Source organism: Eubalaena glacialis, chromosome 3 (assembly GCF_028564815.1).
Source record: "Eubalaena glacialis isolate mEubGla1 chromosome 3, mEubGla1.1.hap2.+ XY, whole genome shotgun sequence".
In the NCBI taxonomy this organism is placed as follows: Eukaryota; Metazoa; Chordata; class Mammalia; order Artiodactyla; family Balaenidae; genus Eubalaena; species Eubalaena glacialis.
Window position 1 is genome coordinate 158,068,805 of NC_083718.1, and position 18,723 is coordinate 158,087,527.

Consider the following 18,723-nt stretch of genomic DNA (forward strand, 5'->3'; position numbering starts at 1 on the left):
AGTAATCTCTCATGATCGTTTGTATTTCTGCAGTGTCAGTGGTTACTTCTCCTTTTTCATTTCTAATTCTATTGATTTGAGTCTTCTCCCTTTTTCTCTTGATGAGTCTGGCTAATGGTTTATCAATTTTGTTTATCTTCTCAAAGAACCAGCTTTTAGTTTCATTGATTTTTGCTATTGTTTCCTTCATTTCTTTTTCATTTATTTCTGATCTGATCTTTATGATTTCTTTCCTTCTGCTAGCTTTGGGGTTTTTTGTTCTTCTTTCTCTAATTGCTTTAGGTGCAAGTTTAGGTTGTTTATTCGAGATGTTTCCTGTTTCTTGATGTAGGCTTGTATTGCTATAAACTTCCCTCTTAGAACTGCTTTTGCTGCATCCCATAGGTTTTGGGTCGTCGTGTCTCCCTTGTCATTTGTTTCTAGGTATTTTTTGATTTCCCCTTTGATTTCTTCAGTGATCACTTCGTTATTAAGTAGTGTATTGTGTAGCCTCCATGTGTTTGTATTTTTTACAGATCTTTTCCTGTAATTGATATCTAGTCTCATAGTGTTGTGGTCGGAAAAGATACTTGATACGATTTCAATTTTTTTAAATTTACCAAGGCTTGATTTGTGACCCAAGATATGATCTATCCTGGAGAATGTTCCATGAGCACTTGAGAAAAATGTGTATTCTGTTGTTTTTGGGTGGAATGTCCTATAAATATCAATTAAGTCCATCTTGTTTAATGTATCATTTAAAGCTTGTGTTTCCTTATTTATTTTCATTTTGGATGATCTGTCCATTGGTGAAAGTGGGGTGTTAATGTCGCCTACTATGATGGTGTTACTGTCGATTTCCCCTTTTATGGCTGTTAGTATTTGCCTTATGTATTGAGGTGCTCCTATGTTGGGTGCATAAATATTTACAATTGTTATACCTTCCTCTTGGATCGATCCCTTGATCATTATATAGCGTCCTTCTTTGTCTCTTGTAATAGTCTTTATTTTAAAGTCTATTTTGTCTGATATGAGAATTGCTACTCCAGCTTTCTTTTGATTTCCATTTGCATGGAATATCTTTTTCCATCCCCTCACTTTCAGTCTGTATGTGTCTCTAGGTCTGAAGTGGGTCTCTTGTAGACAGCATATATATGGGTCTTGTTTTTGTATCCATTCAGCCAGTCTGTGTCTTTTGGTGGGAGCATTTAATCCATTTACATTTAAGGTAATTATCGATATGTATGTTCCTATTCCCATTTTCTTAAATGTTTTGGGTTTGTTATTGTAGGTGTTTTCCTTCTCTTGTGTTTCTTGCCTAGAGAAGTTCCTTTAGCATTTGTTGTAAAGCTGGTTTGTGGTGCTGAACTCTCTCAGCTTTTGCTTGTCTGTAAAAGTTTTAATTTCTCCATCAAATCTGAATGAGATCCTTGCTGGGTAGAGTAATCTTGGTTGTAGGTTTTTCTCCTTCATCACTTTAAGTATAACCTGCCACTCCCTTCTGGCTTGCAGAGTTTCTGCTGAAAGATCAGCTGTTAACCTTATGGGGGTGCCCTTGTGTGTTATGTGTTGTTTTTCCCTTGCTGCTTTTAATATGTTTTCTTTATATTTAATTTTTGATAGTTTGATTAATATGTGTCTTGGTGTGTTTCTCCTTGGATTTATCCTGTATGGGACTCTCTGTGCTTCCAGGACTTGATTAACTATTTCCTTTCCCATATTAGGGAAGTTTTCAACTATAATCTCTTCAAATATTTTCTCAGTCCCTTTCTTTTTCTCTTCTTCTTCTGGGACCCCTATGATTCGAATGTTGGTGCGTTTAATGTTGTCCCAGAGGTCTCTGAGACTGTCCTCAGTTCTTTTCATTCGTTTTTCTTTATTCTGGTCTGCAGTAGTTATTTCCACTATTTTATCTTCCAGGTCACATATCCGTTCTTCTGCCTCAGTTATTCTGCTATTGATCCCGTCTAGAGTATTTTTAATTTCATTTATTGTGTTTTTCATTGTTGCTTGGTTCCTCTTTAGTTCTTCTACGTCCTTGTTAAATGTTTCTTGCATTTTGTCTATTCTATTTCCAAGATTTTGGATCATCTTTACTATCAGTATTCTGAATTCTTTTTCAGGTAGACTGCCTATTTCCTCTTCATTTGTTAGGCCTGGTGTGTTTTGACCCTGCTCCTTCACCTGCTGTGTGTTTTTTTGTCTTCTCATTTTGCTTATCTTACTGTGTTTGGGGTCTCCTTTTCACAGGCTGCAGGTTCGTAGTTCCCGTTGTTTTTGGTATCTGTCCCCAGTGGCTAAGGTTGGTGCAGTGGGTTGTGTAGGTTTCCTGGTGGAGGGGACTAGTGCCTGTGTTCTGGTGGATGAGGTTGGATCTTGTCTTTCTGGTGGGCACGTCCACGTCTGGTGGTGTGTTTTGGGGTGTTTGTGGCCTTAGTATGATTTTAGGCAGCCTCTCTGTTAATGGATGGGGCTGTGTTCCTGTCTTGCTTGTTGTTTGGCATAGGGTGTCCAGCACTGTAGCTTGCTGGTCGTTGAGTGAAGCTGCATCTTGATGTTAAGATGGAGATCTCTGAGAGATTTTCGCCGTTTGGTATTACGTGGAGCTGGGAGGCCTCTTGTGGACCAGTGTCCTGAAGTTGGCTCTCCCACCTCAGAGGCACAGCCCTGATGCCTGGCTGGAGCACCAAGAGCCTTTCATCCACACGGCTCAGAATAAAAGGGAGAAAAAATAGAAAGAAAGAAAGAAAGAAAGAGGATAAAATAAAATAAAATAAATCTATTATAATAAAAAATAAGAAAAAAAATTAAGAATAAATTTATTAAGAAAAAAATTTTTTTAATTTTTAAAAATATATTTATTAATTTTTTATAATAAAAAATAAGAAAAAAATTATTAAGAAAAAAATTTATTAAGAAAAAAAAATTTTTAATTTTTTAAAATAAAAAATATGAAAAAACTTACTAAAAATTTTTTTTTAATTTTTTAAAAATAGAAAATAAGGGAAAAATTATTAAGAAAACATTTATTAGGGAAAAAAATTTTTTTAAGTTAAAAAAGAAAAACAAAAAACAAAAACGGACGGACCTAACCCTAGGACTAATGGTGAGAGCAAAGCTATACAGACAAAATCTCACCCAGAAGCATACACATATACACTCACAAAAAAAGGAAAAGGGGAAAAATTAATATATCCTGCTCCCGAAGTCCACCTCCTAAATTTGGGATGATTCGTTGTCTATTCAGGTATTCAACAGATGCAGGCACATCAAGTTGTTTGTGGAGCTTTAATCCGCTGCTTCTGAGGCTGCTGGGAGAGATTTCCCTGATTTCCCTTTCTCTTCTGTGGTCGTACAGCTCCCGGGGTTCAGCTTTGGATTTGGACCCGCCTCTGCATGTAGGTCGCCTGAGGACGTCTGTTCCCCGCCCAGACAGAACGGGGTTAAAGGAGCAGCTGATTCGGGGGCTCTGGCTCAGTCAGGCTGGGGGGAGGGAGCGGTACGGAGGAGGCGGGGCGAGCCTGCGGCGGCAGAAGCCGGCGTGACGTTGCAGCAGCCTGAGGCGCGCCGTGCGCTCTCCCCGGGAAGTTGTCCCCGGATCATGGGAGCCTGGCTGTGGCGGGCTGCACTGGCTCCCGGGAGGGGCGGTGTGGAGAGTGATCTGTGCTCGCACACAGGCTTTTTGGTGGCGGCAGCAGCAGCCTTAGCGTCTCATGCCCGTCTCTGGGGTCCGCGCTGATAACCGCGGCTCGCTCCCGTCTCTGGGGTCCGAGCTGATAGCCGCGGCTCGCGCCCGCCTCTGGGGTCCGAGCTGATAGCCGCGGCTCGCGCCCGCCTCTGGGGTCCGCGCTGATAGCCGCGGCTCGCGCCCGCCTCTGGGGTCCGCGCTGATAGCCGCGGCTCGCGCCCGCCTCTGGGGTCCGCGCTGATAGCCGCGGCTCGCGCCCGTCTCTGGAGTTCGTTTAAGCGGCGCTCTGAATCCCCTCTCCTTGCGCGCCACGAAACAAAGAGGCAAGAAAAAGTCTCTTGCCTCTTCGGCAGCTGCAGACTTTTTCTCGGGCTCCCTCCCGGCTAGCTGTGGTGCACTAGCCCCTTCAGGCTGTGTTCACGCCGCCAACCCCAGTCCTCTCCCTGCGATCCGACCGAAGCCCGAGCCTCAGCTCCCAGCCCCCGCCCACCCTGGCGGGTGAGCAGACAAGCCTCTCGGGCTGGTGAGTGCTGCTCGGCGCCGAGCCTCTGTGCAGGAATCTCTCCGCTTTGCCCTCCGCGCCCCTGTGGCTGCACTCTCCTCCGTGGCTCTGAAGCTTCCCCCCTCTGCCACCCGCAGTCTCTGCTCGCGAAGGGGCTTCCTAGTGTGTGGAAACCTTTCCTCCTTCACAGCTCCCTCCCACTGGTGCAGGTCCCGTCCCTATTCTTTTGTCTCTGTTATTTCTTTTTTCTTTTGCCCTACCCAAGTACGTGGGGATTTTCTTGCCTTTTGGGAGGTCTGACGTCTTCTGCCAGCGTTCAGTGGGTGTTCTGTAGGAGCAGTTCCACGTGTAGATGTATTTCTACTGTATCTGTGGGAAGGAAGGTGATCTCCGCGTCTTACTCTTCTGCCATCTTGCCCCTCCAGCCACAAGAAATGTTTAACAAGGACCTAGAAGAGCAGTCTTCCCGCCCTCGCAGTCCCACCATGTATTAATTTTGCTTGTTCATGAACTAGGTATAAATGAAATTATATAATTTTATTCTGGTTTCTTTTGTTCAACATAATATTTTTCAAATTCATTCATATGATTGCAGGTATAACTAGTTTGTTCTTGTTTATTGCTGAGTAGTATTCCATTGAATAAATATACCCCTATTTACCCATTTTTCTGTTGATGGTTATTTGTATTGTTTCTAATTTTTAGATATTATGAATAAAGCAGTTATGAACATTGTTCTGCAGGTCTTTTTGTAAAAATATTATAGGTTATAGGGTTTACTTTATTGCAAACTGCCAAATAGTTTTCTAAGTGGTTGTACGTTTTACACTTCATCAGCAGTGTATAAGAATTGCACTTGCTTCACATCTTCATCAACACTTGGTATTGTCAGTCTTTTTAATTTTAACCATTCTAGTGTGTGTTATGTAGCACTATCTCATTGTGGTTTTAATTTGCATTTCCTTGATAATAATGATGCTGATCACCTTTTCATGTGATTATTAACCATTTGTATATCTTCATGGAATGTCTGTTCAAGGCATTTGCCTTTTTTTTGAGTTGTTTGCCTTGTTATTATTGATTATAGAAATTCTTTATATATTATAGATGCAAGCCTTTTGTCAGATATGTGTTGTGACTATTTTCTGCCAGTCTGTGGCTTGCCTTTTTACATTTTTAATGGTGACTTTGATGACCAGAAGTTTTAAATGTTGATGAAATCCAGATTACTGATTTTTTCTTTTATGGTTAGTACTTTTTGTGTCCTAAGAAATCTTTGCTTACCCCAAGCTTATAAAGATATTCTTTTGTATTTACTTCTAAAAGTAAAGGTATAAAGGTTTACTTTTTTCTGTATGGATATTCAGTTGTTCCAGCATCATTTGTTAAAAAGACTTGCCTTTCCCCGTTGAATTGCTCTGATGCCTTAGTTGAAAATCAATTGACCGATTATGTGTGTGCTATTTCTTTTTTCTTTTTTTAAATTTATTTATATTTAATTTATTTATTTTTGGCTCCGTTTTTTTGGTCTTCGTTGCGGTGTGTGAGCTTCTCATTGTGGTGGCTTCTCTTGTTGCAGAGCATGGGCTGTAGGCAAGCAGGCTTCAGTAGTTGTGGCCCATGGGCTCAGTAGTTGTGGCTCGTGGGCTTTAGAGCACAGGCTCAGTAGTTGTGGTGCATGGGCTTAGTTGCTCTGCAACATGTGAGATCTTCCCAGACTAGGGATTGAACCTGTGTCCCCTGCAATGGCAGGTGAATTCTTAATCACTGCATCACCAGGGAAGTCCCTGTGTGTGCTATTTCTGTTCTCTCTACTTCGTTCCATTGGTCTTTTTGTTTCTACTTTCCATACCACATTTAATAAAGTCTTGATTATTTTTAACTTCATAAAGTAGGTCTAGAAATCAGGTACTATAAATCTGCCAACTTTGTTCCTTTTCCTGAAGATTGCCTTGGCTATTCTAGGTCCTTTGGATTTCCTTTTCCTTAAAATTGCCTTGGTTATTCTAGGTCCTTTGCATTTCCATACAAATTTTAGAATTAGTTTGCCAGGTTTTACAAAAAAGCTTTCTGGGATTTTGATTGGAATTGCATTGAATCTATAGGTCAATTTGGGGAGAACTGACATCTTAATATTGAATCTTCCAATCCTTGAACATCTATTTGTTTAGGTTTTCTGTAATTTCTCTCAGTAATGTTTTTATAATTTTCAGTATAGAGGTTTTGAACATCTTTCAGTAATTTTATTCCTATTTCATTTCAATGTAATGATACTGTAACTAGTATTTTTTATTCTATTTTCTAATTGTTTATTGCTTGTATATAGCCATACAACTGTTTTTTTGTATATTGACCTTGTGCCCTGTGACTTTCTTAAATTGTAGATTCTTTAGGATTTTCTATATACATCATCATGTTGCCTGCAAATAAAAACAGTATTATATCTTCCTTTCTAATCTTAATGCCTTTTATTTCTTTTTATTGTCTTATTGCCCCGGCCAGGGCCTCCAGTGCAATGTATATAGGCATTTCCTTTCACTTTTTGGCCTCCTTTTTGTCTTTCTATGCTTCCACCCAAGTAGGCTTTGGTGCTTCTGATTACAGTGGGGATATCTAATACCGTAATGTTGGGTGTGTTGCTTTCTTTAGCGCAGCTGCTTATTTCTTTAGGGAATATATGGAGAATTTCACTAAGGTCATGAGAACTCTGTTCTTTCACAGGGGTAGACGCCAGGTTTACCAAGAAGCTAAGGGTGTTTAGTGGTCTTCCCAGGAGCTGTTTTAGTTACTGTCTAACAATTTAGTATGGAGGTATAAACTAAACTCTCTGCTCCCTAATCTATAAATCTTAGAAATGTTATTTTTGCCCTAGCCTAGAACTGGAGATCCTGGGAGTTTCATACAAATAAGTTCCTATAACTCTTAGAGGCTTGAGAAATAATGGGGGCAACTATTAATAAATAGGAGAGGGCATGAGATGAAGGGTAAAGTAACTGCCAAAAGGACATTTTACTCCCAAGTCACTACCTCTTCTTGTGGTTTTGATCACTTCTTATTTTAGGGCTTCTCCTTATACCTAGGATCAGAATCCTCATTAAGTCATTCTGCACAGTCTAATTTCTATTCCTCCCTTACCCCTTTGTTTTCACATCATTTACACTGCATCCTTTATATACAGTCCTACCTCTGAGCTTTCTTCTCAAGCTGTGACTTTGGCTAGCAAGTGCTCTCTTTGCTGTCTCCACTTGGTTTCTCCTATACCAATGGCACCTGAAATCCTGGCTTCACATCAGCTTGTATTCCAACCTGGAATAGAAGGCAGCAGAGCTAACCTGTGGAGGAACATAAATAGACGCCTGAATAGCCATTAAGAACAAAGTAAAACGTGAGCGAAAATTCAGAACCGTCTGATTGGGATCAACATGAGCTTGTAGGAAGCACAATGGAAGTACGTATAAACAGTTAAAAAAGTGAGACAGCCTTCGGAGGCAGTTTGTTAGTGTTTGCTGAGGGATGACAGGTACCTCCTTAAGGGAGAAACTTGTACCCACAGGCTGTGCCATGGTTTAAAAGCAGTGCTCCTTTGAGCATTTATTTCTCTTCCCCTGTGCCCACAAAGCAGCTTCCTAAACATTTGGAGACTCTTTTTCAATAAGATTTTAGGTAAGATAAGAATATTCCCTTTGAGAGTTTTGAGTTTATTTGCTTTTGGTTCTTTTATCTTTACCCACTTCCTCCAGATTGAGTTCCCCAAATATTACTGTGAGGTTATCCCATGTGGCTTCTGCTTTGCTCAGAGAAAGACCACAGTAGTATATTAGCTTTATTTGGCTTCTTTGTTTAAAATATGTTTTATCATTTTAATTTATCATCTTTGTCATTTGCCTTGTATTTGCTAAATGTATTGCAGTCCTACTTGTATGTGGAAACTTCTGTCATGTGTACTTATAGAATATTGGAGCTGGACATCATATCTGCTATGTTATGTTTTTTCAACATATTTCATTTGGTTTTATTCTTCTGGCACTGTTTTCTACTTCATTTTGCCTTATCTCATCCCACAATTTTGCTGATTTACTGGCTTTTCACTTTTTGTTTCAGCTGCCCAAACCTCTTTCCCTGACTTATCAAGAGAGATTATTGGCTCATTCATTCTCCCAGGCCCTGGGTGAGTGAGCTCCATTCTTATAACTGGTGCTGATAATATAAAAGTTCTTAGATTTTATATTTTCTTCATAATTGTGTTTCATATTTGCTGATGAATGATTCAGTCTTACCTATGTCTGAACTCATTCATTTGGCAAATATTTGTTCAGTCAACTAATAATAATGATTGAAATTGTTATTTATTAAATACCAATTGTGGACCAGTTATTTTTTTAAACTTTTTTTTTTTTAATATGGAATGCTTCATGAATTTACGTGTCATCCTTGTGCAGGGGCCGTACTAATCTTCTCTGTTTCGTTCCAATTTCAGTATATGTGCTGCCGAAGCAAGCACTTTTTTAAACTTTTTATTATGGAAAATTTCAAACATGTACAAAAGTACATGGAACATTGCCTATGTATCTGTCACCCAGCTTCAACAGTTATCAACCCATGGCAAATCTTATTTCATCTGTATTCCCACCCAACTTGCTACCTCTCATGTTCTTTTGAAGGAAATCTCAGACATCATGTTATTTCATCTGTAAATATTTCAGAACATTGCTATATGAGGGCTTTTTAAAAAATAAAAATAAAAGTATAATGCCATTATACCACCTAAAAAAACAAATAATTCATTAGTATCATCAAGTATCCAATCAGTATATGAGTTTCTAGTTGCCTCATAAATAGAATTTTTAAATCTTTTTAGTGTGTTTATTAAAATCAGGAAGCAAATAAGGACTACACATTATAATTGATTAAAATATCTCTTTTAATATATAGATTTCACCTCCATCTCTCTTTTTTTTCCCCCCCCTTATAATTTATATGTTGAAGGAACTGGGTATTTTTCTTGTAGAGTTTCCCACAGTCTGCATTTTGCTGATTGTGACCCTGTGGTGTCGTCTTTTTTTTTTTTTAATACATTTATTTACTTATTTATTTATTTTTGGCTGCGTTGGGTCTTTATTGCTGCGCACGGGCTTTCTCTAGCTGCAGCGAGTGGGGGCGGCTCTTCGTTGCGGTGCACGGGCTTCTCATTGCGGTGGCTTCTCTTGTTGCAGAGCACGGGCTCTAGGCGCGTGGGCTTCAGTAGTTGTGGCATGTGGGCTCAGTAGTCGTGGCGCACGGGGTTAGCTGCTCCGAGGCATGTGGGATCTTCCCGGACCAGGGCTCAAACCTGTGTCCCCTGCATTGGCGGGTGGATTCTTAACCACTGCGCCACCAGGGAAGCCCTGTGGTGTCATTTAAAAAGTACTCCTCTCTCTGTATTTTCTATAACTTGGTAGTTGGACCTAGAGGCTAAATTAAATTCCAGTTTGAATTTTTTTGGCAAGATGCTTTTGTAGGTGGTGTCTTCTATCTTGAGGCAAATCATTTTCTGATTGTCTTTTTTTGGTGTTAGCAGCTGTTAATGATCATTACCACCAGTCCCTAGTCCTTGTCTCTCTGGTCATTTGGCTGTCTGAAGCTTATTACTAGTAGATTCCTTAAGAAGTGGTCATGATATCAGTGCTCAACAGATTATCTGCAGCCTTTGTATTCATAAGCCAATTTATGGGGATATAATATCCTTGACTCACATTTTTTCCTTAAATATCTTAAACGAATTCTTTCATTATCTTCTATTGTAAAGTGTTGCTGTCAAAACAATCCAAGTGAAAATGTGCTTTTCTTTCCCTTATGAGTGAATTGGTCCTTTTGTCTAGGCTCCCAAAGGAGTTTTTATTTTTCTTTAAAATCTTGTGGTTTTACTACATAATATGTCCGGTTGATGTTCTGAATCATATTTTCTAGATATGTAGTATGTCCTTTCCCTGTGAAGTTTCTGCCTTTTTTATTACTTCAGAGAAGTTTTTTAGAATTACAGTTTTAGGCATTCGTTCTGTTACATTGCTTTGGTTTTAGTCTTTGGGACTCTTATGTGTATGCTGGGTCTTTGTTGCTTATCTTCTCTTTCTGCTACTTTGCCTCAAATCCTTTTTATCTTAAAAAACAAATTTTTTTTTTAGGATTTTCTTCCTTTTTTACATTCTGTTTCCCTCAAGGCAGCGGTCCCCAATCTTTTTGGCACCAGTTTCGTGGAAGACAGTTTTTCCATGGACCAGGGGTGGGGGGGTGGGGGGGTGGGGGATGTGGTTTCAGGATGATTCAAGCGCATTACATTTATTGTGCACTTTATTTCTATTATTATTATTCCATTGTGATATACAATGAAATAATTATACAGCTCACCATAATGCAGAATCATGGGAGCCCTGAGCTTGTTTTCACTTGCCACTAACTGATAGGGTTTTTTTTTTTTCCTTTTCTTTTCCATTATAGTTTATTACAGGATATTGAATATAATTCCCTGTGCTATACAGTAGGACCTTGTTATTTATCTATTTTTTTAATAGATCTTTATTGGAGTATAGTTGCTTCACAATACTGTGTTAGTTTCTGTTGCACAACAAAGTGAATCAGCCATGTGCATGCACATGTCCCCATATCCCCTCCCTCTTGAGCCTCCCTCCCATCCTCCCTATCCCACCCCTCTAGGTCATCACAAAGCACCGAGCTGATCTCCCTGTGCTATGCTGCTGCTTCCCACCAGCCAACTGTTTTACATTCGGTAGTGTATATATGTTGATGCTGCTCTCACTTCGCCCCAGCTTCGCCCTCCCACCCCATGTCCTCAAGTCCATTTTCTATGTCTGCCTCTTTATTCCTGCCCTGCAACTAGGTTCAACTGGTAGGGTTTTGATATGAGTCTGCAAGCAGTTGACTTATTATGGTCTCTGGGCAGTCAAACCTCTCTGCTAATGATAATCTGTATTTGCAGCTGCTCCCCAGTGCTCCCTAGCGTTAGCATCACCACTTCAGTTCCACCTCAGATCATCAGGCATTAGATTCTCATAAGGAGCGCGCAACCTAGATACCTCGCATGCACAGTTCACAGTAGGGTTTATGCTCCTGTGAGAATCTAATGCCGCTGCTGATCTGACAGGAGGTGGCACTCAGGCGGTAATGCAAGCAATGGGGAGCAGCTATAAATACAGGTGAAGCTTCGCTCGCTCGCTTGCCCGCCTGCTGCTCACCTCCTGCTGTGCAGCCTGGTTCCTAACCGGCCATGGACCAGGACCCCTGCCTTAAGGCATTAAGAGTTGTGTTTTATTCATTCTTGTGTTCTTCCTAGTTTAGCTGTTATTTCTGAAATGATTTTTTAATTTTATTTTTAATTCATTCTTGAGTTCTGTCATTTCATTTCTAACTATTCTAATTCAGATTTATGTTGTTCTTTGACATTTTCTATCATTTTCTTATTTTAGATAATTTTGAAATCTTAGGCTATGAATTTAATCTGTCTTTTGAGCATGTCTTTCTGACATCTGCTTTTATGGTAGAGATGTTATTCTAATTTTTATTATTATATTTTTCAACAATAACCTTGTATAAGATTTGACTGTAATCCTTTTCTATTACTAATTTTAACCTGAAATTAGTTTTCCTAAATTTTTAGAAGGGAAGGCTGTCAGCATAGCTTTTCTAGCTTCATAGCTCTAGAGCCCCCTCTTTTGAGATCTTTCTCCTCTGCTTCATTATCTTCATTTTATCTGGCCTTTTTCTTTCCTTTGCACTGATTATCCCTGTGCTGCCCAGTTTGGATTCTTTTCCCAGTGATTTCTCCTCAGTGCAAGACTTCATGTTGAAAGTGAGTATTGGTGGTTCGTTAATTTCGAGAATTCATAGGGCCAGGACTACACCAGCCCCTTCAGACCTTACTGAGAATAGATAAGGGGACTGTCTTAGGAGAGTTTAATGGAAGAGTTAGTGATTGAACCTTAGTCATTTACTTCAAAGCCCATGCTCTTAACTACCATACTGTGCCATATAGTCTGGGATAAATGTAAGAATAGAATGTATACTTTATCCTGTAGGGATACTTTGAAGGATCATTAACAGGTTGATATTTTAGAACTATTACTGCATGACTGAGGGGAGCTAGAGAGACCCTGGAAGGCTCTTGCAGTAGCCTGGTAAGAAATGAGGAAGGACCAAACCAAGTCAATGGCAGTGGTAATAGAGAGAAGGGAACAAATTGGAGAATATTTAGGAGACCTTTAAGGCTAATTAACTGGATGTGGGAGGAAAAGAAGGAGTGGTCAAGTGTGACTTCCAGGTTTCTAGCAAGAGCAACTGGATGGATGGTGGTGACATTCACAAAGTTAGAGACTGCAGGACAATGAATAAATTTATAGGGGTAATATGATGAGTAACTACATTTAGCTTACTAAATACACTCTGCCTTTGCAATTCCACCAATTTGGATACTTGTACATCCACCTGGAACATGTTCAGTTCCCTCTATCCATACCTAAATAACTAATTCCTGATCTTCCTTAACCTGGATTTCCTCCCAAAAGCAGAGCCTGAGATAAAGGTATGTATATGGGTAGTTTATTTTGAGAAGTGATTCTAAGGAACAGGAGTGGGATTTGGAAAGAGTGATATAGGGAAAAAGGGAATGGCAATCTAAGTGTGTGTTATGGACTTGGTTACCACTGTGGGCAACTGAAGCTTAGCTCTGGAGACCTTCTCAGGGGCCATGTGGAATGTACCTTAGAGTAATTGCCCAAGACTTGGAAAAGAGGAGTATTTATTCACTAGCTTCCTTTACCCATTGGTCAAAGGTTGCCCCGTGGGTATAAATTTCCTCACACTTTAAGGTTTGTATGTGTGCCAGAATGGCTGAGTGGGTTCCCACAAGTATCCCACATGGTGGTTGCTGGAAATCTCAGGACAGAAAATGAGAGATGACTGGTGCATGAAGTGAAATGCTGTCAGGTTACATAGCTGATGGCAAGAGAAATGTCTGGAATAAAAAGATGGACCCACAGAATGCGAGATGGGTCACAAGAGATGTCTTACTCATCTTTCAGGATTTGGCTAAAACTTTGATTGCCTCTGAAGCCTTCCTTAGCCTCCAAGTTTAAATTAATTGCCCCATCTAATTGTTCCCTAAGCACCCCTGTGTTTATCCTTATTATATAACTTTTTATATAAAACTGTATTGTAATTCCTGTTAGTTATCTGTTTCCCTCTCTTCCTATCTCTTGATAGGTTGGGATAGAATTAGAGTCCAAGGGAACAATTTTCTTGTTTCAGATGAGAGAAACTGAAGGATAGTAAAGGATTAAACCAGCCACTTTAAATATTAAAGGCCATAAGGATCTAGGTGGTTGGAAATTTACCTTCACTGTAGAATCCACAGTGCCCAGCACAGAATTTGGCACTTATTACTGGTCAAAATTTAAATATTTTTGAATGGATGAATGAATGATGACTGACTGAATGAATGAGTGAATGGATTGATGGATAAAAAAATAAGAGTTTGGCTTCAGACCTGTTAAGAATTAGATTCAAGTAGGATATCTAGCAGGTAGTTGATAAATTTATGTAGAGTTCAGGAAGACGATCTGAGCTAGAGATACAGGTCTAAGAGTCATCAGCTTATAAGTGATAGCTGAAGCTATGGATGTGAACCATCTTTCCCACAAGAATAAGTAGAGTAAATAAAAGACAGAGTCCAGAGGGCCTTAGGAAACACCAATACTTAATAGACAGGTAGAAGAAGAGGACCCTGTGAAAGAGAGACACTCATGATCATGGATGTTTTAAAATAATAGATAAATAATAACTAATACATACATGTGGTTCAAAAATTAAAAAATATAAAAAGGTTTATGGAGAAATGTTTTCCTTTCTTCCGTATCTACCAGCCATCCAGTTCTCCTTATTAGCCACTGTTATTAGTTTCTTATACTTTGAGGGTGTTTTAGTTTAGGATGGAAGCAACTTGAACATTTTTATAAGAGAGCAAAAGAGACAGTGGAGAAGTACAGAAGAAAGGAGATAAATGATGGATAAGGTTCCCAAGGAGACAAGAAGGAATTAAGGTACAGTTTTGGGCAGGAAGAAGGCTTACATCTTCCACTGAAATGAGAGGACAGGAGGGAAGAAAAGGCTCAAATGCAGATCAGGAAGGAGAGCAGGAATTAAAATAATTCCCTCCTGAGACCTCTATATTTTTGATGAAGTAGGAGACAAAGTTGTCTGTTGAGAATGTAGAAAGAGAAGGTGATGGGATTGGGACTTGTGAGTAATGAAGCTTTAGAATTACCACTGGAAAACGGGAGAGAGCTGACCAGAGACACTGAGAAGGAGGTCTAGGCAACATCAGGGGTGTAGCTGATGTTGAAGAATATAAATTTATAGTTACTTCAGTTAGCACAATTGTTGGGGGGATTTCCTTTTTTTTTTTTTTTTCCCCTTTCACCATTGCTCAGGTGTCTAGGTATGGAGGAGAAGACATGTTTGGATTGATCAAGGATATGGGCAAGGTCAGCATTTGTACCCACTGGAGAGAGGAGAAAACTGAGGCTAGGAAGAATGAGATTTGGCTAAGGACTTAAAGGACAAAGCCCTTCCTTCTTTTCTTTCTGGCATGATCTTGGCACAAACTTTCCTCCCAGAGCCAGTCCCTCCAGATTGGATCTGAGTCCTGGGTGAGAGTTTATACATTCATTCCTCTTCTGTGGGATAGCTAGTTTGCTTTCATTTCTTTCACTATGTATAGTGCTACAATGAACATCCTTGCACCGGTTTATTTGTGCTCTTGTTGTGAAGGTAGACACCTGAAGTGATGTGTGGGTTGTAAGTTATGTGCATCTCCAAGTTTACTAGATACTGGCAAATTGTTCTCCAAAGTAGTCATACTAGTCTACATTCCCGCCAGTCGTATAAATGAAGAGTTCTGATTTCTCCCTGTCTTCACTAACAACTGATGTTCTAAGACTTTTACGTTTTCAGTGATATGATGGGTGTGAAATGGTACCTCAGTGTTGGGCTTTTTTTGTTTGTTTGTTTTCATTTTTGTTTTTTGGCCATGATACGCGGCTTGTGGGATCTTACTTCCCCAACCAGGGATTGAACCCAGGCCCCTGGCAGTGAGAGCACCGAGTGCTAACCACTGGACCACCAGGGAATTCCCCTCACTGTTGGTTTAGTTTTGCATTTTCTTGATTACTTGAGAATTTTTTGCTAAGTATATTGGCTCTTTTCCTTTTCAGTGAATTTCCTGTTCATATCATTTGCCCACTTTTTGTTTGGGTTGTTTGTCTTTTTCTTGCTAATTTGTAGTATATACTCTCTACGCTCTGTATACTAATCCTTTGCTGATTATATGGGTTGCAGCTTTCCCCCCAGTGTTACCCCTCTTTTCTCTTTGTTTATAGTATCTTTTGTCATACAGAAGTCTTAGTTTTTTTTTGTGGTGACCTAGATCAATCTTTTCCTTTATGGTTGGTGCTTTTTGTGTCTTACTTAAAGTATTAAAGATAGACTCCTGCCATCTAAAACTTTACAATTTTGCTTTTCATATTTGGATTTTTAAATTAGTATTTATAGTTGCATATGATGTGAAATAGATATCTATTTTATCTTTTTCCCAAATGAAGAGTTGGTTATCCCAGCACAATTTATTGAATAATCTTTTCTTCCCCGATTTATACCAAGCTCCACATATACATGGGACTATTTCTAAGCTTTCTGTTCTGTTCCACTAGTCTAGTTGTCTTTTCCTTCACCGATATCCTATTGTTTTAATTACCATAGCTTTATAGAAATTCTGTCTAGTAGGATGACTCCCCTCTACCTCACCTTATTATAATTTTTCTTTAAAGTTGTCTTGGCCACTCTTCACCTTTGACATATGAATTTTAGTATCAGCCGTGAAAAATCTTATCTTAGTGTTTGATTGGAATTACAGTGATTTTCAGATTAATTTGGGAGAGTTGGCATTTTTTAATACTGAGTCTTTCTATTCCTCGAACATAATATGTCTCTCTTTATTAAGGCTATTTTTGTGTTTTTAAATAAAGTTTAATAATTTCCTATAAAAATGTCTTACACATCTTTTGTTGAATTTATTAGTAGATGCTTTCTAGTGTTGTTATTGCAATGGTACTGTTTTTAAAGGTCCACACGTTATATTTGGTTATGTCTTTTTAGTCTCTTTTAATCTAGAACAGTCTCCCCTCCACCTCCTTTTTTTTCTTATGCCATTGACTTATCAAATAAAACAAGTATTTGTCCTATAGAGTCTCCCACATCTCGGGTATGTCTGCTTTCTACTGATGTCATTTAACTTATTTTTGATCGGTATTTTGTTTTATTTTTTTATTGAGGTATAATTGACATGCAATATTAGTTTCAGGTATACAGTTATAATGATTTGATATTTGTATGTATTGTGAAATGATCACCACAGTAAGTCTAGCTAACATTCATCACCATATGTAGTTACAGAATTTTTTCTCCTTGTGATGAGAACTTTTAAGATCTACTCTCTTAGCAACTTTAAAAAATGTGCAGTACAGTATCATTAACTAGTCACCATGCTGTACATTGCACCTCCATGACTTACTTATTTTATAACTAGAAGTGTGTACCTTTTGACTCCCTTTGCTTTATTTCACCTACCTCCCACCCCCTACCTCTGATATCTACTAGTCTGTTCTCTGTATCTGTGAGCTTGGCTTTGTTGTTGTTGTTTTAAGATTCCGTGTATAAGTGAGATCATATAGTGTTTGTCTTTCTCTGTTTGACTTATTTCACTTAGCATAATGCCTTTGAGGTCCATCCATGTTATTGCACATGGCAAGATTTCACTCTTTTTTATGGCTGAATAATATTCTATTGTATTCATATACCACATTTTCTTTATCCATTCATCTGTCAATGGACACAGGTTGTTCCATATCTTGGCAATTGTAAATAATATTGCAGTTGACACTGGCTAACTTGTTTCTCTTTTTCAGTATTTTCTTGTAAACTGGAGTTTGGCTCTAACTGTTGATTAGATTCAGTTTCAAGTTTTTTGGCAGTAATACTTCATATGTATACTTCATATTTCATTATATTCAGATCTGAAATCAGGCATTTCTTTAAAAAACCTTGATTTTGATTATGATGTCAGTCATACCTCAAAAAAGTGGTTAAAAAAAAAAGAGCCCTGGTTTCTTTTTGTGGAACATGATGTTTATGGACTACAATCTGGGCTGTAGGAAAAATAGAAGCTTTTAAATTTTACTGTAATTGATTTTTCAGTTTTTCTTTTATGGTTTGTGATTTCTGTGCCTTGCTTTAGAAATTCTTCCCTATTTTAAGGTCTTAAAGATATTTTCTTATAATCTCATGTAAAAGTTTAGTCTTGCTTCTCACATTTCAGGCTCTTATTCACTTAGAATCTCTCTGTTTATTTCAGTCTTTTTAAGTATATCTCAAAGTTTTGTAATATCCTTCATAAAAATCTTATTTATCTTTTGTTAGATTTGTTCCCAGATTGTGTTTTCATGCTCTTTTTATTAGTATATATACTGTATATGTAAATAATATATATATAACTTAAAGAATCAAATAGTTCTACAAGACTTAGAGTGAAGGGCAAGGGTCTCCTGCACTATCATTCCTCATTCCTTATTTTTGCTCTTCAGAAGCAACTGCTTTCAACTCTTCTTTTTTTCCTTCTGATAATGTCCTCAATATTTTTAAGTATCATATTTATACTACTATTTTCTTTAATTTTATTTTTAAAAATATTTAATTAATTATTATTATTATTTTTTTTGGCTGTGTTGGATCTTCCTTGCTGCGCACGGGCTTTCTCTAGTTGCGGCTAGTGGGGGCTACTCTTTGTTGCAGTGTGAGGGCTTCTCATTGCGTTGGCTTCTCTCGTTGCGGAGCACAGGCTCTAGGCATGCAGGCTTCAGTAGTTGCAGCATACGGGCTCAGTAGTTGTGGCACGCGGGCTCTGGAGAGCAGGCTTAGTAATTGTGGCGCATGGGCTTAGTTGCTCCACGGCATGTGGAATCTTCCCAGACCAGGGCTCGAACCCGTGTCCCCTGCATTGGCAGGCAGATTCTTAACCACTGCGCCACCAGGGAAGTCCTTTTCTTTAATTTTTAGTTAATATCTATTGAATTTCTAGTACGGAAAGTAAGGATTTGACTCATTTAACACTTTGTCTGCCCCTCTCCATGTACATAGGCAAGCTCCCCCTTTCCTAATCTCCCAAATATAGTAGCATCATAATTTTTATTAAATCAATTATGAGGGCTTATTTATAGCTGAGCCTTATAGTGTACGAGTATTGTATTTCCCTTTTTAAAAAATCAACTTTATTGAGTTATAATTTGTATACAATAAAATACACCCATTTTAAATTGTACAGTTTGATTTTTTTTTAAATCAGGTTTATGGAGGTATAAGTTACATACATAAAATTCACCCTTTTTGGTATACTGATTTTTTTTTAAATTTTTTAAAAATTTTATTGGAGTATAGTTGATCCATAATGTTGTGT

The 18,723-nt window shown here is 38.6% G+C and overlaps 1 protein-coding gene and 1 non-coding gene across 3 annotated transcripts in view; one reads left to right on the forward strand and one right to left on the reverse strand.

Annotated features, from left to right (window-relative positions):
- The window catches only part of EIF2B3 (eukaryotic translation initiation factor 2B subunit gamma), a 163,833-nt gene that overhangs the window by 17,070 nt on the left and 128,040 nt on the right, over positions 1–18,723 (forward strand). The window lies entirely within an intron of this gene.
- LOC133089208 (U6 spliceosomal RNA) lies at positions 8,564–8,670 on the reverse strand. Its single transcript, XR_009700593.1, has one exon. It is a non-coding gene; the product is annotated as a U6 spliceosomal RNA (small nuclear RNA).